The sequence below is a fragment of the Macaca fascicularis genome, chromosome 2 (genome assembly GCF_037993035.2).
Source record: "Macaca fascicularis isolate 582-1 chromosome 2, T2T-MFA8v1.1".
Taxonomy (NCBI): Eukaryota; Metazoa; Chordata; class Mammalia; order Primates; family Cercopithecidae; genus Macaca; species Macaca fascicularis.
In genome coordinates, this window is record NC_088376.1 from 128,752,350 (window position 1) to 128,778,657 (window position 26,308).

The 26,308-nt window shown below is 40.9% G+C and overlaps 1 protein-coding gene and 1 pseudogene across 50 annotated transcripts in view; one reads left to right on the top strand and one right to left on the bottom strand.

Moving 5' to 3' along the window:
- The window catches only part of MAGI1 (membrane associated guanylate kinase, WW and PDZ domain containing 1), a 677,437-nt gene that overhangs the window by 318,176 nt on the left and 332,953 nt on the right, over positions 1–26,308 (bottom strand). The gene's annotated exons all lie outside the window — the stretch shown is intronic.
- Positions 9,490–10,649, top strand: LOC102135764 (interleukin enhancer-binding factor 2 pseudogene; annotated as a pseudogene).

Below are 26,308 nucleotides of genomic sequence, written 5' to 3' on the forward strand. Positions count from 1 at the left end.
AAATCTTTAAAAAATAAAATAAAAAGGTAAAAAAAAAATTAGCTTCTTATACAGCAAGGTGAGAGTAGTTTTGCATTTTTCTTAAGTATCTACTCTGCAAACCAAGAAATTAAATCAAGCTTTGTTGCTAACAAAATAAAAGAGCTACTTGGTATCAAGTAAAAACATAATGGGATTAAGGGAAACATACATACAGATGTCCACTGGCCCTGAGTGGAAGGAATAGATCATGTCAGGGAATAGGTAACCGGCACTTCCTCAAGTTCATGCCACACACACTACCCCACAGCTTGCCTCACTGAGAGCAGGAAGTCCAGAGCCATCCTTTCTTCTCTTTCCTTTTGCTTATCAGCACTGCTCTTTTCAAATTTTGTCAGCCTGTTGTGTTCATACTCCTTGAACAAGAAATCTGTCATTTGGCATGACATCTCTCTCCTACCCTGGAACTCAACAGGCTCCTGAAAACCCTCAAATTTCCACACATACTTATTCTGTGAATTTTGAAAATCTCTTACTCATTTTAATGTATCCTTCTAGGATGGTGATTTTCTATCCACACTGACACCTAAATGAATAATTAAGAATCATCCCATCTTCCAACTTGAATAATGGGCGTAAATAGTGACAGAATCCTTTTTTACTTCCGTGTTCCACTTATTCAGGTTTTCCTCCTCAATCATGTTGTTTAATTTCCCGTCAGTTAAGCATATCTTTGGACAGACAAAGCAATTTTCCTCTAGTGTGTCAATTCTGCAGTGAAGGTTTTCTGTTTACCTGCCTACTTCCTTAGCTCAGAAAAAAACAAAATAAAATAAAAGTCTTATACTCAACTGTCACAAATATGCTTCATTTTCATTGTGTTTGATATATGATTTCCATACAGTGAGATGGGTCTTAAAATCCAGCACTCAGCGACTACTTCATCTCAGGACCACCCTTTTACAGACAGCCATGGTGATAAGAGCTATAGCTGACATTTCCTAAGGATTTTTGATAAATTTTATCACTTCCTTAACTGCATTCCTATTGCTTAATTAAGATGCCCCTGGGGACAGGCACAGTGGCTCACACCTGTAATCCCAGCACTTTGGGAGGCTGAGGCACAAGAATTCCTTGAACCCAGAAGGCAGAGGTTGCAGTGAGCCAAGATCATGCCACTGTACTCCAGCCTAGGTGACAGAGCAAGACTCTCTCTCAAATTTAAAAAAAAAAAAAAAAAAAAAAAAGAAAGAAAAAAAAAAAGCCCTTGGAAAGCAAGGCCATCAAGAAGAAAAGAAAATGACAGTCCAAGGCACAGAACCAGATACAGGGAGCACCCTCAGGAGGTTCTGCACGCTGCCTGTGACTCAAGGCCCACAACTCTTGGTTGGTGGTTTTCAAACCCACTGTTTTCCAACAGGGGTGGGGGGAAAAGTCACCAAAAATTGTGTTAATAACTGTTGCTGGTTTGCAAATTATTTTTTATTTTTCCTATAAACTAGAACAAATCTGGGACACGTTTATTTAAAACAGTACTCTTGGTCTTGCATGCCAATATGGCCTAGTTTCCATGAAGCTGGCTTGGGTGGTAGCAAAGACTAGGACTACTGTAGGACCAGGGTATGGCCAAATAACTCATATTTCAGGCATACTTCTGAAGTGGGATGAAGGCACACAGAGTCCTTACTTAGAAGGTAAAAAGATTACTTCTCTCTCTCTTTGATCCCAAAGCTTTTTCCCTTCTAAGTATGGAGATAAGAAAGTTGGGACAGCATCATACAGACAAAGGCCTTACGTCTCTCACTTTTTTCTTTGTACACTTTCTATTCTTCCATGGCATTAGGCAGTATGGGTCTAGCACCTCCCTTGGATTCCAATTCCCTACCCTATTCTCACCTCAGCCTAGACCCACCAAGGGACAGCAGCCCTGAGTGGGTCTTCGCCAAGCTATAAGGCACCATCTCTTGCAGGTCATTCATTCCTTCCTTTTGATCTGTCTCTGATTTGAATATGATAAGACTATGGTGATCACACCATTTATCATTCAAACAAGGGAGCTCTTGTGATGGACAGCTTATTGATTGATCAATCGATTGATGTATTTATTTAGAGACAGTCTCTTGCTCTGTTGTCCAGGCTAGAGAGCAGCGGTGCATCATAGCTCACAGAATCTTCAACCCCCTGGCTCAAGTGATCCTCCTGCCTCAGTCTCCTGAGGAGCTGGGACTACAAGCACACACCACCACACCTGGTTAATTTTTATTTTTTAATTTTTAGTAGAGACAAGGTCTTGCTATGTTGTCCAGGCTGGTCTTGAACTCCTGGGCTCAAGTGATCCTCCAGCCTCAGCCTTCCAAAGTGTTAGGATTGCAGGGGTGAGCCTCAACACCTGGCCTGAGCCACTACGCCCAGCCACTTGAAATAATATAATAATGATATAATATGATATTTTAATAGTTATTAGAATCATAATAATGATAGCAATTATGGAACAAAAGGCATACATACTAGAATTATCCTCCCAGGCAAGTCAAAAAAATATAGTATGAGTTTTTCTCATAATGGGATGGAAAGATTCAGTATTTTAGTTTGGGCATTGGGAAGATGAAGAATTGATTTTGGCCTACTTTAGTTCTTAAGCCGTTCTGGCAAAGGAGTTCTCCATAGGTCCACAGATCCAGACCTACTTAATCAAGATCTGTAGTGGGACTTAGGGACAAAGCACCTACATTCTTGTATTTTGATTTATTATCTGTGCATTAGTGTCTCAGGGACTTTGAAAACAGGGCTTAGGTACTATTTTGTCTACTAGCTAAAATGCCATTATAGTTACTTAAGAGCAGCCACTTCATTATTTATAAGACCAAGAATAATTCTAAATCCTTTCTCCCTGAATTTATTCCCTCTCTCTTCCAAAGACCTGGGTCTCATTTATAGACCACAATCTAGAAACATCTGCCCCAAATAAGCTATGCCCACAATTCCATTTCTCACTATAGTCCCTGGAAAGTAACAAAGCACCTATATGACACTGAAAGATAAAATCCTTATTTTATCCTATCATTATTTTAGAATGTGAGTTATATCACTTTTCACTCTAAATGAACCACCCAAACATTTTTAAGAAAAAATCACTTCATATGTTTATATCTCCAACTGGGACAGACATTACAATTTACACTATCATTTTGCTGTCACATTGTTTGGAAACATTTTCCATAGAAGATAACCCCTGAAAACTTTCTGTTTAAATAAATACTAGGAAACCCTTTGCACTTCTATTTATGTTCAAGTTTACTGAGACTCGGTGCAAAGCCATCTTGCTTTTGAACAAAGCACTCATAGATAAAAAGTACTTTCCATATCTTCATCCCCATTCTCAATTATACAGCTAAATTTGAACAAAATGAAAAGAACTTAATAATTAGATGCCCAAGTGAGTAGATGATACAAAAGCAGAACAAATTCATAGCAAGATGTTTAATAAGAGTTTTGGAGGGTTTTTTGTTTTTTTGTTTTTTTTTTAATTGAAAGATGAGGTCTCGCTAGGTTGCCCAGGCTGGTCTTGAACTTGTGACTTCAAGCTATCCTCCCACCTCAGCTTCCTGAATAGCTAGGATTACACACATGTGCTACTTCGTCCAGTTGAGTTTGGCAGGCTTAAGGGAGCATAAATAACATGATTCACATCCACAATTTTAACTTCTAGGGTTAGCTTTTAGCGTACTCAGAGGAAAAAAGAAAAAATTCCCTGGAAAAAGGGAATTTATTTCCTTTAGTAAAACAAAAAACCCTCTGAAGAGAAACCTAGAAAATGAATCCAAGATTCAAAAGTAGCATCACGGGTGGGCATGCAAAGCCAGAAAAGGAGACCCAGTGACAACAAGCAGCCCAGCCCCAGACTAGCTAAAATACTCCTTACAAAGAAGGAAGTGGGAGGAATCACTCTGCCCAATTTTAAGGCTCGTCACATAACCATAGTAATCAAGACTGTGGTACTGGCAAAGGGAAAGAGACCTAGATCAAGGGAAGAAACACAGAACCCAGAAATAGACCTAAAATATGCCCAACTGATTACTGATAAAAGTTCAAAAAGCATTCAGTGAAGGAAGGATATAGTCTTTCAACAAATGGAGCTAGAGCAAGTGGACATGCACAGATCAAGAAAGGAGCATTGACCTGCCTCTCACACTTTACACCAAGTCAGTTGTGACCTTTCTCTCTCACACCAAATTTACTTGGCATGGATCAGGAACTTAACTGTAAAATGTAAAACTATACAACTTTTAGGAAGAAACTTAAGAAAAAAATCTCGAGGATATAGGGACAGAGAAAAAGTTACTAGGCATGACACCAAAAGCATGATCCACTCAAGGAAAATTGAATCTAATCAAAATGTAAAACTTACGTGGCTCAAGCCTGTAATCCCAGCACTTTGGGAGGCCGAGACGGGGGGATCACAAGGTCAGGAGATCGAGACCATCCTGGCTAACACAGTGAAACCCCGTCTCTACTAAAAAATACAAAAAACTAGCTGGGCGAGGTGGTGGGCACCTGTAGTCCCAGCTACTCGGGAGGCTGAGGCAGGAGAATGGTGGGAACCCGGGAGGCGGAGCTTGCAGTGAGCTGAGATCGCGCCACTGCACTCCAGCCTGGGCGACAGAGCGAGACTCCGTCTCAAAAAAAAAAAAAAAAAAGTAAAACTTTCACTCTGTGAAAGCCCATGTGAAGAGAATGAAAAAGAACGCTAACAGGCAGAGCACAGAAGATTTTCAGGGCCGTGAGTAAAACGGTGTATGACAGTGGTCCCCAAACTTTTTGGCACCAGGGACCAGTTTCGTGGAAGATAATTTTTCCACGGATCGGGATGGGGGAGGGGATGGTTTTGAGATGAAACTGTTACATCTCAGATCATTAGGCATTAGATTCTCATAAAGAGTACACATCCTAGATCCCCCACATGCACAGTTCACAATGAGGTTCATGCTTCTATGAGAATCGAATGGCAATGCTGATCTGACAGAAGGCAGAGCTCAGGGAGTAATGCTTGCTTGCTGCTGCTCATCTCCAGCTGTGCAGCCCAGTTCCTAACAGGCCACAGACCAGTACAGACCAGTACCAGTGTGTGGCCTGGGGGATGGGGACCCCTGGTATACAGTGGTGGATACATGTCATTATAAATTTATCTAAACCCACAGAGCTATGTCATTTATGTCATCAGGAGGTAACCCTCATGTACACAATGGATTTTGGGTGACAATGATGTGTCCTTGTAGGTTCTCCAGCTGTAATGAAAGCATCACTCTCATGCAGGATATTGATAATGGGGGAGACTATGCACGTATTGGGGCAGGGAGTATATGGGATACCTCCAGACATGTCTCTCAATTTTGCTGTAAACCTAAAACTGCTCTAAAAAAAGAGTCTTATTAAAAAAAAAAAAAAACAAGCTATAGACTGAGAGAGAAAATACATGCAAATCACATAGGTGACAAAGAACAAGTATCTAGAACATATAAAGAATTCTCCAAAGTCAATATCGAAAAAACAGACAATCCAATTAGAAAATGGGCCAAAGACCTGAAAAGACATCTGACTGAACAGGCTATATATATATGGCAAGCACATGCAAAGATGCTTAACATCACTTGGCATTAGGAAAGTGCAAATTTAAACCACAATGAGAGCACTTCACACTTATCAGAATGGATGAAATGAAAACAGTGACGCCACCAAATGCTGGCAAGGATGTGAAAAATCTGGATTACACTCATACTGCTGGTAAGATGTAAAATAGTATAGCCACTCTGGCAAGTAGTTTTATAAGAAAACACACACTCACGTTAACTACAGCACTTTGGGAGGCCAAGGAAGGTGGTTCGCTTGAGCCCAGGAGTTTGATACCAGCCTAAAGACAGCTCATCTCTACAAAAAAAATTTTTTTTAATTACCTAGGATTGGCCGGGCACAGTGGCTCACGCCTGTAATCCCAACACTTTGGGAGGCCTAGGCGGGTGGATCACAAGCTCAGGAGATTGAGACCATCCTGGCTAACATGGTGAAACCCCGTCTCTACTAAAAATACAAAAAATTAGCCAAGTGTGGTGGTGAGCACCTATAGTCCCAGCTACTCGGGAGGCTGAGGCAGGAGAATGGCGTGAACCTGGGAAGCGGAGTTTGCAGTGAGCGGAGACGGTGCCACTGTACTCCAGCCTGGGTGATACAGTGAGACTCCATCTCAAAAAAAAAAAAAAAAAATTATCCAGGATGGATGGCGTACACCTGTAGTCCCAGCTACTCAGGAGGCTGGGGCAGGAGGATTTTTTGAGCCCAGAAATCGGAGGCTACAGTGAGCTATGATCATGCCGCTGGATTCCAGGCTGAGCAACAGAGACTCTGTCTCAAAAAAAAAAAAAAAAAAAACCCTAAATACTCAACCAACAATTGTACTCTTGGACATTTATCCCAGAAAAAGGAAAATTTTAAATTAAAAAAACAACTACAACCACCACCTGTATGCCAGTGTTCACAACAGCCTATGTATAATAGCTAAAAACTAGAATCAGCCAAGATGCCAAGATGTCCTTCAACAGGTAAGTGGCTAAACTGTGGTATACACATATCATGAAATACTACTTGGCAACAAACATTATATATTCCGTTAATATAAAAATTCTGATATGACCCAAGTTTCACAAACTGAAGATAGATTAGTGGTTGTCAGGAGTTTCAAGGGGGCCAGGGGAGAGATGGGTATGGCTATAAAAGGGATCTTGGTGGTATCAGCACTGTTCGATATCCTGACTGTAGTTGTAGACACATGAACCTACATAGGTGATAAAATTGTGTATAAATCTAAATACACACATACGCACAAATAAGTATAAGTAAAACTGGGGAAATTTGACTACACTTGTTAGGATTGTTTTTGTTTTTTGAGACAGAGTCCTCTGTCGCCCAGAGTGCAGTGCCACAATCTCAGCTCACTGTAGCCTCAACCTCCCAGGCTCAAGCAATCCACTAGCCTCAGCTTCTCAAGCATTTGGGATCACAGGTGCACGCCACCATACCTGGCTACTTTTTTTTATTTTTTGGTAGAGATGGGGTTTTGCTATGTTGCTCAGGTTGGTCTCGAACTCCTGGGCTCAAGTGATCCACCAGCCTCAGCCTTCCAAAGTGCTAGAATTATAGGAATGAGCCATCACGTTTGGCCTGGTAGACTGTATTAATGTCAATATCCTGATTGCAATATTATACTATAGCTTTGGAAAATTATACCACTGGAGGAAACCAAACTAAGTATAGAAGGGCCCTCACTGCATTATTTCGTAGAACTGCTTATGAATCCACAATTATCTCAAAATTTTCCATTAATAAAAAAGTGCTGAAGATGAGTATCATTAAGATGCATACTTCATAATAGAAGTGAAAATACCAGCATGCAAAAGTAGTGAAACTATTCTAATTTTGTTAAAATGTGAGCACATGCTTGTGTATTTCCTCATTAAAAAAAAAAAAAAAAAAAAAAAAAAAAGATTAGGAGAAAATTCTGGTTAATAGTTGTTATTTCTGGGTGGTACAATTACACATGCCTTTATTTGCATTTTAACTTTTTCCTCAAATTTTAAACTTATTTTTCAGACAGCCTCTAATGAATATATATCATTTTCACATTCCAGTGTTACAAAAGCTGCTTGATATCAAAAGCGGAAAAATCCATCTCATATATATTTTGTATTACACACAATGTCAAAGAACGTAGCTTGTCTGGGGACTAAAATATTTTCACTTAAGAAACTATCTGAGGTGGTCGTGTTAATCTAGAAGTAGCAAATAAATACATCTTTTGATTCAACTAATAAAACTCACCCTACATATTGCTATTTTCATTTGATCATTTCCATCAGTTTCTATTTTAGTAAAAATAAGGCTTTCAGGAAAACTACCAAGTACAAATGAACTTCAGAGGATTATGCTGCTCTGAACAACTGCTCTCTTGCCTTTCCAGTCCTGGAAGAATGCCAGTGGTCTCTGACACTCAAGGGCTACTGAGAGAGACAGAAACTAAGCTGGAAAAACACAATTCAGTCTGTGGTTACTAGGAAGTTAGACACTTTTTTTTCCCCCGAAAATTATCTCCATTTGCTTCAGATTCTTCACAGGCCTCCACTTAACACCCTCTCGCAGCACGGTGCAAAACAAATCTGTCAGCTGCAAATATGGCCATAGAAACTTTTTCCCCAATTACTAGGGAAACAAAGTGAACAGCAGAGAAAACACCTCCGGCAAGACTGTACAGCTCTGCTGTCATGTTCTGTGCAATAACTGTGACTCTCTACTTGATTTTCTTTGGCCCCTGGCTCAGGGGACAATTTGCTTGAACAAACTAGGAGCAGTCATATCACACCTACGAATCATCTTATGGCCTGTTCCCATTCATTGGCCTTTGGGTTCAGGGGTTCTCCATAGATGGTATCTCTCTTCTGGGCATTTTGGAAATCTGAAGGGGTGTGTTTTTGTTTTTTGTTTGGTTGGTTTTCTGAGACAGAGTCTCGCTGTCACCAGGGTGTAGCACAATCTTGGCTCACTGCAACCTCCACCTCCCAAGTTCAAGTGATTATCCTGCCCGAATAGCTGGGACTACAGGTGCCCACCACCACACCCAGCTAATTTTTTGTATTTTTAGTAGAGGCAGGGTTTCACTGTGTTAGCCAGGATGGTCTCGATCTCCTGACCTCGTGATCCACCCGCCTCGGCCTCCCAAAGTGCTGGGATTACAGGCATGAGCCACCACGCCCGGCCCTGTAGGGATGTTTTCTAAATGCAGAGAGGAAGGGGATTGTTGAAGCAACTGGAAGCCAAAACTGGGATTTAAGAGGCAGAATCTCTCAATGAATTGTGCTATGGCATGCATGACTTAGGACTGTCTCAGTGGACATGAAGTGAAATGCCAATCATCTGAGCCAAGAACCTTCCTTCATTTCACATAAAAATAAATGCACAGTATGTTTTTTATAGTTTTAATACACACCACACGCTAAACCATGCAAATTCAGAGGAAACTGCTACTTTTTCTTTGTAACTTTACTAAGTTATCATTTTGGAATATTGAATCTCCAACAGCAAGGTCGTTTCTGGTTTACTGTTGCCCATTCGAAGCATCTGTGGCAGTCACTTTTATAGCTGAAATATTCACAGTGATTCTATGTATAGGTGCAAGCATCTGACTACTTCATTAACTCCTAAAAAGTCTTGCTATTCAAAAAGTGGTCACGGAACAGCAGTACTGACAGCACTTGGGAGTTAATTAGAAATGAAGAATCTTGGATTTCAGGCATGCACCTGAAATCCAAGCTACCTTGAGAGGCTGAGGCAGGAGGATCACATGAGCCCAGGAGTTTAAGACCAGCCCGAATAACATAGCAAGACCCTGTCTCAAGATTTTAAAAGAGAGGGGGGCAGGGGAGGAAGGGGTGATTGGTGCAGCTTCCATTTGGAATTTAAGGCATCATGAGGAGTGACAAAGGTCATGGTTATGGTGGGCACTTTGGCTTCAGAAGAGTCTCAGGAGGAGAGTTCAGGCCCTTTGTACCACATATCTCGTTTGATTTCTATTTGTGTGAAATGGCCTTTCCCTGGGTCAAGCCCACACCTGATACAGCTTCCTTCAATGAGGCCTTGCTGAAGAGCAATCAGGACCCCAGCTCCTGATTCTGCTGAGCAGGCCTCTTACCTTTCCCTGGTGACAAAAATCAACAATGTGATTGACAGTCTGATTGTGGCTCCAGGGACGTCTGAAGTGCAAATTGAAGAAGCTGGATAGGTGGGATCCTACAAAAAGAGAACCATCACTACAGGCCACAATGCAGCTGCCCCGCTGGTAATATGCAAGATTGTGCCAACGTTGGAAGCTGTTGCTCCCCTGGGAAACAAAGTCGTGGGAAGCCTGAGAGCACAGGATCCTTCTGAAGTTTTGACCGTACCAACCAACGAAACTGGCTTTGAAATCAGTTCTTCTGATGCTACGGTGAAGACTGTCGTTACAACAGTGCCACCCAATCTTCCAAAACAGGACCCAGAACTCCGTTGGATATCAAGGTATTGCAGAGTGCCTTAGCAGCCATCCGGCATGCCCGCTGGTTCAAGGAAAATGGTTCTCAGTCCACAGTTAAAGTTCTCATCAGACTACTGAAGGACTTAAGGTTCGTCTTCCTGGCTTTGAGCCCCTCACACCCTGGATCCTAGGCTTACTAGGTCATTATGCTGTGATAACACCAACAGACAGCCTTTGGCCCTAAACACTGCACACAGGTGTTGCTTGCAGATTTTGGGTGCAGGACTGTTCCTGCCAGGGTCCATGGGTATCACTGACCCCTGTGAGAGGGGCAACTTCAGAGTACACAGTCATGACCCTAGAACAGCAGGACACAGTCTGCTACACAGCTCAGACTCGGTCCGAATCCTCTCACATGGTGGCTTTAGGAAGATCCTTGTCAGGAGGGTGATGCCAGCCATCTTACTTCTGAAATATCTACCTGGGATGGAGTGAGAGTAACACCTTCAGAAAAGGCTTAGAGGAGCCATTAGAGAAAAAGGAAAGAGAGGAAGAAGAGGAGACAGAAGAACCACCTCAAGGAGAGGAAGAAGAAAGCATGGAAACTCAAGAGTGACCTTCCCTTCACTCTCATTCCTACCCAAGGGGGAACACTGAAGCTTAAGCTAGGTGCTACCACGCTTTATATGGTGGCAGACGTTTCCGTGGGGAAGGGAAGATAGCAGAAAGGGAAATAAACTCTATAGAAGTGTCATTCCACTGGGTTTTGACATTGGCTTAGTAGCCAATATCAAATGTTGGTACCCTTCTTCATTATAGAAGAATGGCATTATGACCTATGCCATCCATCTATAATGAAGGAGGATACCAACATATTTTCCTAATATTCTAGAATCCCCACCTCCTGAAAACCCCCTCTTAACTAATGCTTCGCTGTTGAAATGTTATGTACTGTTAAGTGTCTAGAATTTTTTTCTTAAAAAGTACTTCCAGTAGGAAAAAAGAAAGAGAGAGAGAAAGAGAGAGAGAAAGAAAAGGAAGAAAATAAGAAAGAAAGAAAGAAAGAAAGAAAGAAAGAAAGAAAGAAAGAAAGAAAGAAAGAGAAAAAAAGAAAGAAAAAAGAAAGAGGGGGGGAGGGAGGGAGGGAGGGAGGAAGGAAGGAAAAGAGGAAGGAAGGAAGGAAGGAAGGAAGGAGGGAGGGAGGGAGGGAGGGAGGGAAGGAAGGAAGGAAGGAAGGAAGGAAGGAAGGAAGGAAGGAAGGAAGGAAGGAAGGAAGGAAGGAAAAGGAAGGAAGGAAGGAAGGAAGGAAGGAAGGAAGGAAGGAAGGAAGGAAGGAAGGAAGGAAGGAAAGAAGGAAGAAAGGCAGAATCTCAGGCCCCCCACACTGGAGCTGCTGAATCAGAATCTGCATTTTAACAAGATCCCCAGGAGAAGCTTGGCTCTAGTAAACTTGTACCCAAGAATGTATTATACATACTGCAATATGCATCATTTATTGTAAGTTACTTTCCTTTTATTTTTATTTTCTATAGATACTAGTTGAGTCACTATATAATTTTTAAAATTAGGTATACTAACAGGATGCATTATCTATTTATCTCATATTAGGATAATAAAGGGAACACATTAAAAATATGTATTACAAATCAGAGAGGCACCGACTTGAGAACTACTGAGTAAGAAACTATCTGGATGCTGCCAGCTCTGTTTGTACCTTTATTTTTCTACACTATCCCTACTCTGGAAAAACAGACTGCAAGAGAAGCAAATGTAAATTTTCCTTAACTATGATTTTTGTGCCCCAAATTGTCCTCAATGAGGCAAAGTGATGTTGTGTCACTAAAATGTGGCATCTAATGCAACTTGACACTCACAAATGGAAACATCTGGAAATATATAATCCCTCTGAGACCCAGATATCAGTGTCTTTAAGGGAAAACAAATGCTCCAAGAGCACTTCCCTTGAACAGTCTTTTTATTTGATAAAGCATTCCATCTTACTGCCTCTCACAAGGAAATACGCCTTTGCTTTTATCAAAGAAAGTTTTATTTTGAACCAAAATAAAGACAAGATTGGATTTTCCCAGGATACAATAAAACAGACCTGGGTTCCACGTTCCTAACCGCCCGATTCTCCCAAACTGTCCCACCAGCAGCTCAAATACATTTCACCTTCAAATTTGCACTCAGCATCTTCTTTCCTAAACCTACATTTTGTCCTTTGTTCCCTATTTTAGTTAACGATCCAAAGTCAGTAAAAATAAAAAACCACCCCAATCTCCTCGTTCTGCAATAATAAAATATCCTTCAGAATTAACTATGTGCCAGGCAAAAGACACATTGTCCCCCTGGTGGAGAAGTCCACAGACAAAGAAAACTCCTGGTCTGGTTACAGTTACATCGTCTGGAATATTTAAAGTCCTCTTGGAATCCTCCCTCCCTATTGCTTCCCATAGTGAAATGTCAGGACCTGTTAACTTTATTTTTGTGCCAAGTGTCCATTTATTGACTCCATCAGCACCTAGTCATCTAACTAACCTAATTAGCTGCAGCTTAACTAACTAGAAGGTCAACTAACTGAAATCTTTTTTAATTCAATTCACAAGAAAAGAAGTTTTTCACAAGTCAGCAAGCTAAGGGCAAGTATATGGGATACCTGTCATTTTTACCTGCCAGGCATACATTTCTGCTGCTTCTGGCTACAGCACCTCTATTTTCTTCTGGGGATCTGTATCCTGTGCCCGTTCCCCGGCTCAGCACATGTTGTTTCACTGAGGTTGACCCTACTCCTTGACACAAGAGCTGCACACAATCCAGCTTTGCCTACCACAGCAATAGGAGGGGCAGGAAGGAAAGGACTCACTGGGCCCAAACCAGCCAATGAGATTTAAACCAGGGACTATGTTGGAAGGATAGGAAATAAAGGTTTAATTTCCACTGCAAATGCAGAGTAGACTACGTGGAGTCTATTTGCTTACACAGGCAAATATCTTCCTTGAGAATCAAATGAATTTAGAGGAAGAGAAAAACCAAGGGATAGAGAAGGGCTGAGTCCTGGTGATACACTCTGAAGTTTAAAAACCCCTCTCCTGATACACTGTCACACTGTTATTGCTGTTGCCAGATGGAGCTGGCTTTCTGACACTTTCAAAGAAAGTCTTAACAGAAATGTTTTTAAATGCTTTTTTTAAAAAAGGCTGAAGTTTGAAAAACAGCACTAGAGACACAACTTTTTTTTTTTTTTTTTTTGAGACAGAGTCTTGCTCTGTCACTCAGGCTGGAGTGCAGTGTCACAATCTTGATTCACTACAACCTCCACCTCCTGGGTTCAAGTGATTCTCGTGCCTCAGCCTCCCAAGTAGTTGCCACCACGCCCAGCTCATTTTTGTATTTTTATTTTATTTTATTTTATTTTATTTTAGTAGAGACAGGGTTTCACTCTCTTGGCCAGGCTGGTCATGAACTCCTGACCTCAAGTGATCCACCTGCCTCAGCCTCCCAAAGTGCTGGGATTATAGGTGTTAGCCACCACGCCCAGCCTAGATCTACAACATTTTAACCACTATAATAGTCTAAGTTAAAAATTGATATTTTGAGTGATGCCTATGAAATACCATGATATAATACTACGATATTCTGAGCAGTAAAAGAAATTCTGACCAATATGCCCCACTTACCAAACTAGAAAAATGTGCACCTTATTTTAGACTGTCCAGAGTGACCATCCTGAGAGTATTTCTTAGGACACTGGTGCCTTAAGAAAAAAGGGGTTTCAGAGCAAATATATGTGGCAAAGTCTGCATAACACAGCCCCCTCTTGGAAAGTCAAAATGTATGAAATAGCAAAAACCGCAATTACTTTTGCACCAACCTAAATACATTAACACATTAAGGGCTCTGTAATGGTCTACACTGAGAAACCTGTTTTCCTTCTCTGACCACTTCACTTCCTTTTATAATTATTATTTTTATTTATTTTTAGCAAGAGTAAACTTAGCAGAGCATTATGTTCAGGAAAACACTGAACTCAAAGGCCACCAGCTCCATCTTAAAAAAATTCCTGTTATTGTTCTCTCTAGTCTACTGCTGTATTGAGAAAACTGTAAAAACCTTGAATTTCCAAATCTAACAGAATTTAAATCTCATTACCTCAGCATATCCCAAAATAATATAGTTCCAGAAGTTATACTGTCAGCAGCATAGTACATTTATCAATTTTGCATTTGAGACTGCTGTGAGTACTTGTGTTTACATCTGAGCAAGAAGAAAAAGGTATGGCTAACTGGACTGAAATCATTCCAGGAAAATAAGTGCTTAAACCAGTTCCAACCTAATTAGCTTCTCACAAAAGCTAAAATCCTGCTTTATGCAACCAAATAGCCATTATTAAATCAAAATCCGAAGTGCTACATTTCAGAACAGAACAAAATTCAAGTTGTAGCTAATTACTCCAAAGTCAAAATTTAAATATTCTGTATTTGTGACTGAATTTGTGATTGACTGTAACGCTACTTGAGCTAAATCAAGTAGACAAGTATAGGTATATGAGACCTTTTTTTAAAAAAAAAAAAAAAAAGTGATCTGGACATTCCTAGATCAGATGTTCTAATTTAGCATAGTGAGACACAGAACTCAAGGAATAAGCATCATTGAGAACTCTCAATGTTAGAACATGCGATACAAATCCATGTTTTAAATGCTTCGATGGTCAACACAGACAGATATTGTTTATCATTTGTTCATTCTTGCTCGTTAGCACATATGAATTCATTTAGCAGAGAGGTGCTGATGGCATACTCTGGGTTAAGAACTATACTAGGTGATGAGGACAGAGCCTCCCGTCATGTTATGGGTGGAACTGTGCCTCCCCACCAACCAAACTCATATATTGAAGTCCTAGCCCTGAGTCCCTCACAAAAAGCCTATAGTGACCTTGACTTACCCTACATAGTCTTATACAATTCATGTATCCCTGTGAGATAGCTAGTGCCATCATCAACATCATCATCATCACCATCCCCATTTTGTAGATAAGGAGGCTGCTATGGTTTGAATGTATCCCAAAAGTTCACATATTGGAATCTTGTCCCACAGTGCAGCTGTTTTGAAAGGTAGGACCTTTGGCAAGTGACTGGGTCATGAAGGCTCCGTCCTCATGAATAAATGAATGAATGAATGAATGAATGAATGAATGAATGAATGAATGGGTTATCAAGGGAGTGGGCGAGTTGTCAGGAGACTGAGACTGTTGCAAAAGCCAGTTTGGCTGTCTCTGGTGAGCCCCCTTGCCATGTTATGTCCTGTGCCACCTTGGGACTGCAGAGAGTCCTCACAAACAAGAAGGTATTCATCAAATGTGGTCCTAGACTTTGGCCTTCCCAACCTCCAGAATTGTAAGAAATACTATTTTTTTGAGGCAGGGTATCACTCTGTTGCCCAGACTGGATTACAATGGCACAATCATGGCTCACTGCAGCCTTGACCTCCCGGGGTCAAGTGATCCTCCCACCTCAGCCTCTTGAGTAGCTGAGACCTATCATAGGCATGAGATACCATGCCTGACTATTTTTTATTTTTAAAAAATTTTTTATACAGATGGGGTCTCCCTATGTTGCCCAGGCTTGTCTGGAACAACCATGTTCAAGCAATCCTCCTGCCTCAGCCTCCCAAAGTTCTGGGATTACAGTTGTGAATCACTGCGCCTGGCCACATAACACATTTCTTTCTTTATAAATTACCCAGTCTCAGGGATTCAGTTATAGCAATGGAAAACAGACTAAGTCAGAAAGGTTGAAAAACTTTCCTAAGATCATGTAACCTTTAAATGCAGAGCTAGGACTTGCACCCTTGTCCACAGTGCCCCCATACAACTGGGTTCCAAGGCACCTGGAGCATAAAATATAGCACAAGAATTGGCCATATTTCTAAAAAGGCACAGTGAGATTCTAAAGACACTGGAAACTTGAAAAAGAGAGGGAAATGCTCACAATCATAATTTCCTGGAAGACCTCTAATGCCTTATTTGAAATGTATACTGTCCTCTCACCAAAGAGGAATCCAGGTTAGCCTCTTTAGAGAGACCAAAGGCAGCCTTATCCAAGAAGACCAGCAGATGTTGAATTTTGACAGAGTATCCATATTCAGAACTTTTTTTTTTTTTTGGTGGAGATGAAGTCTTGCTCTGTCACCCAGGCTGGAGTGCAGTGGTGCAATCTCGGCTCACTGCAACCTCTGCCTCCCGGATTCAAATGATTCTCTGTCTCAGCCCCCAAGCAGCTGGGATTACAGGTGCGGACCATCATGCCCGGCTAATTTTTGTATTGTAGTAGAGATGGAGGTTTCACCATGTTGGCCAAGCTGGTCTCAAATTTCTGACCTCAGATGATCCGCCCACCTCGACCTCCTGAAGTGCTGGGATTACAGGCGTGAGCCACCGTGCCCGGCCCAGAACACTTTCTTAAAGGAAGACCAAAAAAATGAGCAAAAGATACAGACAGTTTTTTTTTAATCAGCAGAAAATCAATAAAGATGAAAATTGGTGCTGTAAAATGGAGCCAGATAACTAACTAAACAAACAGAAAACAAGAGGCATTGAGAATCAGACTTCCTACATTCTGTAATATACTCAAACTCCTTAAAAAAAAAAAGTTATATCTAAGCCATAGCAGCTGGGGTTATTACTTTTATATAAACACTTAATAAGTGTCATACATTGCACTCAGCAGTGTGCCTTGAGCAAATTACTTAATGTTTCCATGCCATGGTTTCATCTATAGGACCAGCATCTACCCCAACTGTCAGTTGTGGGGATTAACTGAAATGGTGTATATAATGTGCTTTGGAATATGCCTGGCAGGTAGTAAGTGCTAAAAAAAAATAGGAACTGTTCTCATCACCACTACCCGGGGTTCAACATTCTAAGGAAGATTTCATCAGCTCCATTTTTCAGATGAGCAGACTGAACCTTAATAAGCCATCCTCAGGGGTCAGAGAACAAAAAAGACTTAATCACAACAGTTCTGGCAACACCAAGAGTTGATTCTGACTAAGCCTTCAGCTCATCCCCAGTCATACGTGGAAACAGCGACAGTGTGCTACAAATAGCAGGTGCCCAGATATTTCCTCCTAACTTATACTGCTGTGACTAACCCCTGAGCTGCGCTACTCAAAGCAAGGTCCTCTAATGCATAATAAAACAAATTTACTAAAAGGCAGAAATCTATTAATTACAACCAAAGACTTCCATAACAAAATACTGCAATTACTACTCACTACCTGGCTGGCTGTCTCTTTGAACAGGCTGAGATAATTGGTTTTCTTTGTATTTTATTTTTCCTACTGAATTACTTTTTTTGTGTATATGTATTAGCCACTACTACATTCAGGTACAAAATGTGAAATTTCTTTTGTATATAAGGCTGCTCATGCTCAAGGGAATATTTAGTAAATTAGATGGGCATTTATTTCCAAAAACTATGCAGGAAGGAAAGGGAAGAAGGTCCCCAAATTAATAATCTTATTAATATACAAATGCCATGTGAAATCCATTCTCTTCTATTCCCCTGAACAATTTTCTTCAACAGAGATAACTGATGAGGTGCAAAAAGGAGGGTCAGAGAGAACTGAATTCAAGGAAGAAAGACAAAAATGGGAAAATGAGTACAGGAGAAAGATGTATTTTAGGTGGGAGATTGTTGGAAGAAAGTTCAGGCCTGATTCAGGCATCATCCTCATTAAATAATACAGATCCAATCTTGTCCCAGGGAGATAAGACTTGCAGAGTTCACCTTATGGAAGCATATCATAAGGATACATGTGAACCAAGGGAAAACAGAAGGAGGTCCTGGATATCCTCCCCTTCAGTCCTCCTAGCTGCAGGACCTTGGAACCTGCACTTGCTCCCTCTGCTTAGACTGCCTGTCCCCTGTTCTTGAAAGAGCCAATTACTTATTTTCCAGGTCTCATTCACATCCTTTTACTTCCCAGGACATATGATTTGAAATTATCAAGTTCATTCATTTACAGACTTTCTTTTTTTATTCTCAATAGGTATTGCTGGGGGATGAATGAATCTACAGTAGACGCCTAGACTTCTTTTAAGGAGAGATAAGGCACTGGAAAGCCATTTGATATTTGAATTGTTGGAAAAGAAATAAAAAGACTTCATTTGCTGTGTAGATTCCAAGGGCTCTCAGTTCCAGCTGCAGGCCGTGTTGGGAAGTCATCCCAGTCAACATCCAGGACACTGGGAAAGGCCTCTGTGTTTGATTTGTGATGTCTGCCATGAGTGCAGCCACCAGTATAGTGCTTTACTCACTCTTTACTCATCCTGCATCACCTAGGATACTTTCCTTGTTGCTACCCTCCACAAGCAGCCAGAATGATCCTCCCAAAGGTAAGGCAGACACTATCACAGCACTTCTCAAAACCCTCCAACAGCTCCTCTTCTTACTCAAGATAAAATCCAATGGCCAGTCACCATCCATCTCCCTCCCCACCAAATGGGTTCCAGCTTCACTGGTGTCTTTGCTATTCTACAAATACAGTGAGCTCACTCCTGCCTCCCTATCTTAGAAGCATTTTCCTCCATCAGAAACATCCCCCTCCCCTTTCTGCAGGTACCTATTCAACTCACCTTATCAAGGAGGCCTTCCCTGCTCACCCTATGTAAAGAAACCCTGTCTCCATCACTTTCTGCCATTTCATTCAGCTTTAGTCTTCTTTATAACAACTTCCACTTGAGACACATTTTTTAAATTATCTGTTTCCTTCGTTCACCCTTTGTAGCCCCCATCCAATACCTAAACCCCATTAGGAGAAGAATTTTATCCTTTATATTCATGGGGCATCTCTGACACTTAAAGCAGTAATTGATACATAAGGAGTCCCCATTAAATATTTGTTGAATGAATAAATAAATGTATTCCCCACTTATAATTAAAATGATTAAGGCCATTTTCATCTAAAGAATAGCTTAACTGCCCATGAAAATACATGTCCATGAGCTTCATGTTCTGTTTCCCTCCTGGCAGATACCAAAAACAGAATTTCCTAACATTTGTGGCAAAAATAAAAAAATAAAAATAAAATACACATTTGGATTCTCAACAAAAATTAATGTATCTCGCCATAACATACATATAATAGAGAAACAAGAATAGGGGAAAAGCCAAACCCTTATAAATTTTCCCTAAAGCAGTGGTTCTCATAACGTGATCCCTGGACTCAGCATCCGAAGCCCCAAGCACGTGCTAGAAATGCAAATTCTTAGGCCTAGACCCAGACCTACTGAATCAAAAACTCTGAAGGTAGGGCCCCAGAAATCTGTGTTTTAACAAACCCTCCAAAGCACGCTCAAGTTTGAAAACTACTCCCCTAAAGAAAAATGTGAGATTTTAGAAACTGATTTTTAGCTATGTACAATTTTGATATTTTGGTTTGTACATTAAAAATATGACATTCCTTATAAGATGGTTGAGATAGCCTCTGAATAATCAATAGCAGCCCGGGTGCGGTGGCTCACGTCTATAATCCCAGCATTTTGGGAGGCCAAGGCGGGTGGATCGCAAGGTCAGGAGTTCGAGACCAGCCTGGCCGACATTGTGAAATCCGGCCTCTACTAAAAATACAAACATTAGCTGGGCATGGTGGTGCATTCCTGTAATCCCAGCTACTCAGGAGGCTGAGGCAGGAGAATTGTTTGAACCGGGACCCAGGAGGCGGAGGTCACAGTGAGTGAAGATCACGCCACTGGGCACTCCAGTCTGGGCTACAGAGCAGACTCCATCTCAAAAAAATAAATAAATAAAAATAGTAATAATAAATAGCAAATTTCATTCTATCATTTGACCAAATTATAATTTTTAATACTAACCATACATGAATTGATTTAATGTTTTAAATATTTTTGTAAAATCAAGCTTCGTATTCCATGGCTGCCCTGGATCTACTTATAAATGACACTAAACAGCCACATCTGATTTCATCCTAATGTTGTGACTTTTTTCGGGTAGCAGTTCTGATAATTAGTAGGGATCAACAAATTAAAAAATGACTGTAACATGTCTTATAAGGAACCCTCGAAGGATAGAGAACATGAATCTCTAACAGCCTCACATCCAAAAATTTCACCAAACATCTTTACCTGGAGCTGTTTCTTTAATTGCTTCTAACGAAATCGATGCATGTGTTAATCAAATATTAAGTGCAAATGTGAGTACTTCTAAGAGGAAGTACAGCTCTTCAGGTCACCAATATACTCCTTACACCCACCGATTCTTTAGAACATGAGGGCTGGGACCCCCAAATCACTCATTCAACCACCCCTTTTTAACATATTGGGGCCACCATCAGGGGGCTCATTACCAACTTGGAGACACAAAGACTACATCCACAATATGGCTTAAGGGCAGTTTCTAAAAACAGGATTACCAATATTAATTGCTGGCCTTGCACTGTTATTCACATATTATTTAGTTTTCACAATAGCTTTGTAAGGTTTTCATGTATCCCCAGTTTACAAATGAAAAAACAGATGCATCAATATATCATCTAAAATTCTCACAAGAGAAAAGCTCAAACTTGATTCCAAGTAGCGTTTTTCTTGAGACATAGTCTCGCTCTTGTCGCCCAGGCTGGAGTGCAATGGCACGATCTTGGCTCACTGCAACCTCCACCTCCCGGGGTCAAGCGATTCTCCTGCTTCAGTCTCCCAAGTAGCTAGGATTACAAGTACGCACCACCACACCCAGCTAATTTTTGTATTTTTAGTAGAGACAGGGTTTCACCATGTTGGCCAGGCTGGTCTCGAACTCTTGACCTCAAGTGATCCGCCTGCCTCAACCTCCCAAAATGCTGGGATTACAGCCGTGAGTCACTGCCCAGTCCCAAGTAGCTTTTAATGCAAGGTTCACTTTTCTTTTCTTTTTTTTTTTTTTTTTTTTTTCCTGTCACACATATGGCTCCCTTGAGCTTCCGAGACAGACCCCAAATAAAGGCACTTTTACTACCGGACTGAGAAAGATGTGACTAGGAAGGGCTTGAATAAGAACTTCATTTGCCAAGAAATGGTCTCTGGTGGACTCAGATTTTTCCCTTTTTTCTTCCTTGATGCTCAGAATCACAGCTGTACATTTCTGACAAAAAGATATATGAATCAGAGACAGCCAATATGAGCAAAAGAATAAAATAGAGGGGAAAATAGTAAGAAATGGCTGCACTGGTAGCCGTGATAAAATTTTAATTTGAACATTTTCTGAGAACAGATTTTAGCTTATCAAGCGCTATGCAAATTATATGCAAATCTCACACAATGCCTGCATATATTCCCCGACGCTTGTTTTTTTTTTTGCTCTCCCTAGGATGTGGCCCTTAGGAAATCTACTCCCTTGGCTCAGCACTCTGGATGGAACATTTGCTATACTGAAGATGACAAATCTGAAGAAGGTTTCTGATCAGTATTCGGTACCTATGTTTACAAGCGAGCCCGCTGATCCCCTATAATAGTAGCATTAAATCCAAATGTCAAGAGGAATTTATATACATATATTTTTTAAGTGTCAGCGTATAAGGCCTCACCCTAGTTACAGGCCATCTTTAGCCACCCTGCTTCTTTAAAAATCAGTGCACAAACACAACAAACCACCTCTTGGATGTAGTCATTAGGCAGAAAGAGTTTCCACAGTGGAACCCAATACTGACATAACCTTTAGGGACAACATTGTAATTTATCATGGGACCATGTGCAGGCTACCCCAGAGGCATCTCTCACGTGGCAGAGGTGACACACACGGCAGTAAGGTGTCAATTTTATAACATATATGCAGAATCCAGGCCAGAAGCTATTAACTAGCCTTGCTAGCCTCCTCTCACTTCTTAGAATTCATTACCAAGCCCTCTCCTACCTTGGCCTTTTTGCTTGTTCTTTAAATGCTCTTGACTCTTCTACACGCCTTTGCATCCTTCAGGGCACAGCCTTAAAGTCCCCTTCTCTGAGAGGCCTTCCTTAGCTAAAGAAGAGAACCCGATTATTTTCTGTCAGGCCACCTGTATATGTACTACAACCACTGGTACTTATTTTATTTGTTTTACTTACTTATCTCCTTCAGGATGTGAACTCCTTGAAAGCAGGGACCCTGTCCATCTTGGCAACCAGGATATTCCTAAAGCCTTAATGCACACTTACCAAATAAATAAATAAATAAATAAATAAATAAATAAGCAGCTCCTCCTTTTTATTTCCACTCCCAAAAGCTTGGGCTCAGCATATGGTGGTGAGAAACCGTCTTCCTTAGATCTCTGAGATGCAGGAATACCCCCTCTTGAGAATGATGGAAGGTACCCACCTTCATAGAATACTTGCAAGCAGAATCTGGAGCAGAGACACTGAGAGGACGGGCTGGGAAAGGCAGCCCACCCTCCACGTTCAGGAGCACCATGCTGCACTTGACAATCTGCCTCATTTGGCCTTCAAGGCACGATGCGCATCTCCCTACTGTTTTGGCAGGGGGTGGCTGGCTTTTGGTCTTCGCTGCTATACGTGCTTCCTGACTACTGAACCAGAAGATGAGCAAATCTGACAACTGCTCCAATGCCGAATAAGTTTAACTAGAGTAATGAACACCATGAGGGCATCTGCTGGACGCAGGAGTAGGGTGTAAGTGAGGACCCATGACTGGCCAGTCAATTATCTATTCAAATGCTAGCAAGATTGCCCTGGACAACTTTTCTCCCTGATTAGAATAAAGACCCAATAAAAAACTTGTCTAAAAATATTTAAATATACTCCAGGTGCCCTTTCTCATTTCATTAGATGCACTACTGTTAGGCAATTCTACACAAGCCCAAGGCTTCAATTGCTCTTTCTCTGCTGATGCATCTTCCAGCCAGGACCTTTCTTCCTGAGCTCCTCCCAGAAATCCAATTGCCTCTTAGACACTGCTGCTTGGATATCTTGCAGTCATCGCAGACTCAAAATGTGCAAAACTTGCCTAAGTTCACACTGATAGAAAGTGGCAGGCTAATTCATAGTTTAGATGACACCACAGAATATACACAGGCTTCCCAGTGTGCCCAGATGCCTCCACCTCATTTATAGGGATGCCTGTGGGAGAGTAGGAGGGAGGGTGCCATTTTACCATCCTGCTTGGGTAAATGAACCTCAGGAAAATGAGTTCTAGATTAGTAATAGCAATGAAGATGCCAATAAAATGCTACCTAATCTCCCATTAACCCTGAGAACTGTTAACTTCAGTGTTAGCTAGGGATTTCTTAGACATGGATGGGCTTAAAGTTATTTCAAGAAATTCACTTGCTTGGAATTCAGTGAGTTTTTGGGAAGCTGGTACAATCTGAACAACCCTTTTTATTGCTTACTTTGCGTTTTAAGGGTCTCAGTTAATGAAGTATCTCCTAGCACAGTGGGTGAGAAGAGGGGAAAGAAGATGGGGCATCACCAATCCTCTATTCCCTTTTACTAATCCTCACAGGAAAAGACCATCCTACAACATACTCCAGGTCCAGCTGGTTATCTGTTCTGCCTCATTTCTTCTATGTTTTAGTTCACCAACACCAACAGGCTTAGTTTTCCCCAGCCCTGAACAGAGCTCTGTCCTCCTTAGGAGATACCTCATTTGCAGTTCGTTTCCAAGCTTCAACTCATTCCAATGTTCTTAGACACAGTTGTTACCAAATGAGCACCAGCCCCAGGGGTCAACTCAACGGCCATGCCAGGAAGGAGCATCTACCCTTTCCAGTGGGAAGCTCAAATCGGGCTGGCTGTCCTAGATTGCCTCCTTTCCCATGCTTCCTAGGGCGTTTCTAGACATTACCACTTGCCAGGTTTCCCCTGCCCTCGATCTTCTCTGTTCCTTATTATGTCTGTCCAGGGAGATTATTTTGAATTGAAAGTTTTCTTCCTCATCTGACTTGGCACCAAGAACTTGCACATTTTTCAAAAGTCATTGGGGCTTATGTGGTTTTTAAAATTTAGGATTGCTATGGTAGTCACTTCAGTTTTCTTTTTCAACAATCATTTTAATCAGTTCCTGAAAATTTCTGTGCATTCAAGTGCATGACGACATAAAAATTCATTTAAAAAAAAAAAGGCACAAGTAGCTAACACTTTGTAGAAATGTGCCTCTATGGCGAGCTAAAACTCTCTCCTCCTTTTCAGTCATCCTCTAGACCCCATCTCATCCCATTCTGCGGTAGATGTGCACTTCTCATATTTACCTACCCTTCCCAATAATCCCTACTTTCCTTCTAGACTCAAGACACAGCTTTCTACTACTGCACAGAATCCTCCGTGGTTTCCCCAAATCCCCAATCAATTAAAAATGGCTCTGCCTGGCTGAATTTCTAAAGACCTTTGCTGAGGTTAAGGATCAGTCACAATTCATCTTATATTACTTTCACACAAATACAAGATAGGACAGAGATGCAGAGAATTTCAGAAGATTTTGCAAAAACTCTCATTGTCATGGTTTTAAGTCAAGCTATATTCTTACCAAGGTCTATTTGAAGAAAAATACAATTTCTAAGCTTATATTTGGATAATAAAGGCTATTTTAAGTACGTTAATGTTTTTAGAGTATGTTAGCTTAACTGAGTATTTTCTCTGCCCTAGAAAATTTCACAAAGCGGTTAGCATTCAGTGGCACACCAAGGCCCGCTATGATGTGCTTTTTGAATTCAATGAAATTCTAATTAAATACAGAGTATCTTAGTAAGCCATCAAGAGGAGCAATACCAACAATACATTATCCCTTAAAAAGCAACTGTGAGTGTTCACTGAATTGTATGCTTTAAAATTGTTAAGTTTCTGTTGTGTGAATTTTACCTTGATTTGTACAAAAAGAAATTGTACAAGGTGCAAGTCAGTCTAAACAACCTCTGATGGTAATACTTCTTTATTCACATGGGGAGCAGCCACGACTATCACATTCAATTGTAGAATCCCTAATTTATGGCTTTGAATAATTATCAAAAGCTAAGTCATAATAGATCTTGGACATCTTCACATACCCCTAGATAATTAGACATTAATGTGTCCCATTCCAAAGATTACTTGAGTTGGTAAAAGGAATTTCAAAATCAAATGACTACAAAAGTTTGAGCTCACTAATATGAGTGCATGCAACTTCTAAGTCTCTTGTTCAGACAGTGTTAATGTATAGGTTTGGGGCTAATCCTTCCTCTCAACAGAGAATCTGATGGAGTGTTAGCATTAATGTTCTTATTGATTGGCAAAAGAAATTCTTACGGTGAAGATATATTTCCTTATCTGCAGTATATTTCTGTAGATGAAATGTGGTATCATATAAACCCAGTTCTCAGTACATGAGTAACAAATCCTTCTGTAAAGTACAAACTGACTGTATTTCTGAGAATATGCCTTTCAGCACTTTCTATTCAACAGCTCAGCAAACTAAGTTCTCCAATTAATTTTTTTTCTAATCAATGTAATAAAAACATTAGCACGTTTGCTACATTTTGTCAGGAAAACCACTAGTAGATGGTACACAGGCTAGTTTAAATTTCACTTTGCTTTGCAAATGGGATTTAAAACAAAAAAATATTTATCAAATTGATGCTTCTGTCTGAAAGGACCAAAATTTATGTTTTAAAAAATGCTCTGAAATAGCAAACCATGGCAACTGTTGACATGAATGAGCTAAATCTGAGCAGAACTCTTAAAAGCCTCACTGGAATATTTAGCAACTATTCCAGAAAGACTAAGGCACCATACCATAGCCTCTGCCTTCCCTGAAATTACTCAGGCTCCATTCACTGACTTAACAAATGTGTATTGAGCACCTCCTGGGTGCCAAGCACAGTGCTCTGAATCGGAAACTGTCGAAAATCAGCCAAAGTCCTCTCTCTCAATGAGCTGGCAAACAGCATCACAATAGACTGTGCCAAATAAGGACAGAGGAAGGCTTGAGGTGTTAGGAGTCCAGAATATCCTGGAGAGGAGTGAAAGATGAGGAGGATCGGGACAGGGGAGGGGAAGGGAAAGAGATGTGGAGGGGAAACGGAAATGCAAAGGTCCTGAGACAAAGCAAGTCTGACAGCATCACTGCCTTCCTGTTGACTACAGTGTAACGGATGGGTGGGTGGGGGGAACAGTATGGGATGGAAGTGAAAAGGCAAGCAGGAGCCAGAGACCACAGGACTCTCTCAGTCATGGTAATAAGTTTCAGCATGTTATTTTAATTGCAACAGGAAGACACTGAAACCCTTTATTCAGGATGCTCAATTTGCTTTAAATCCTAG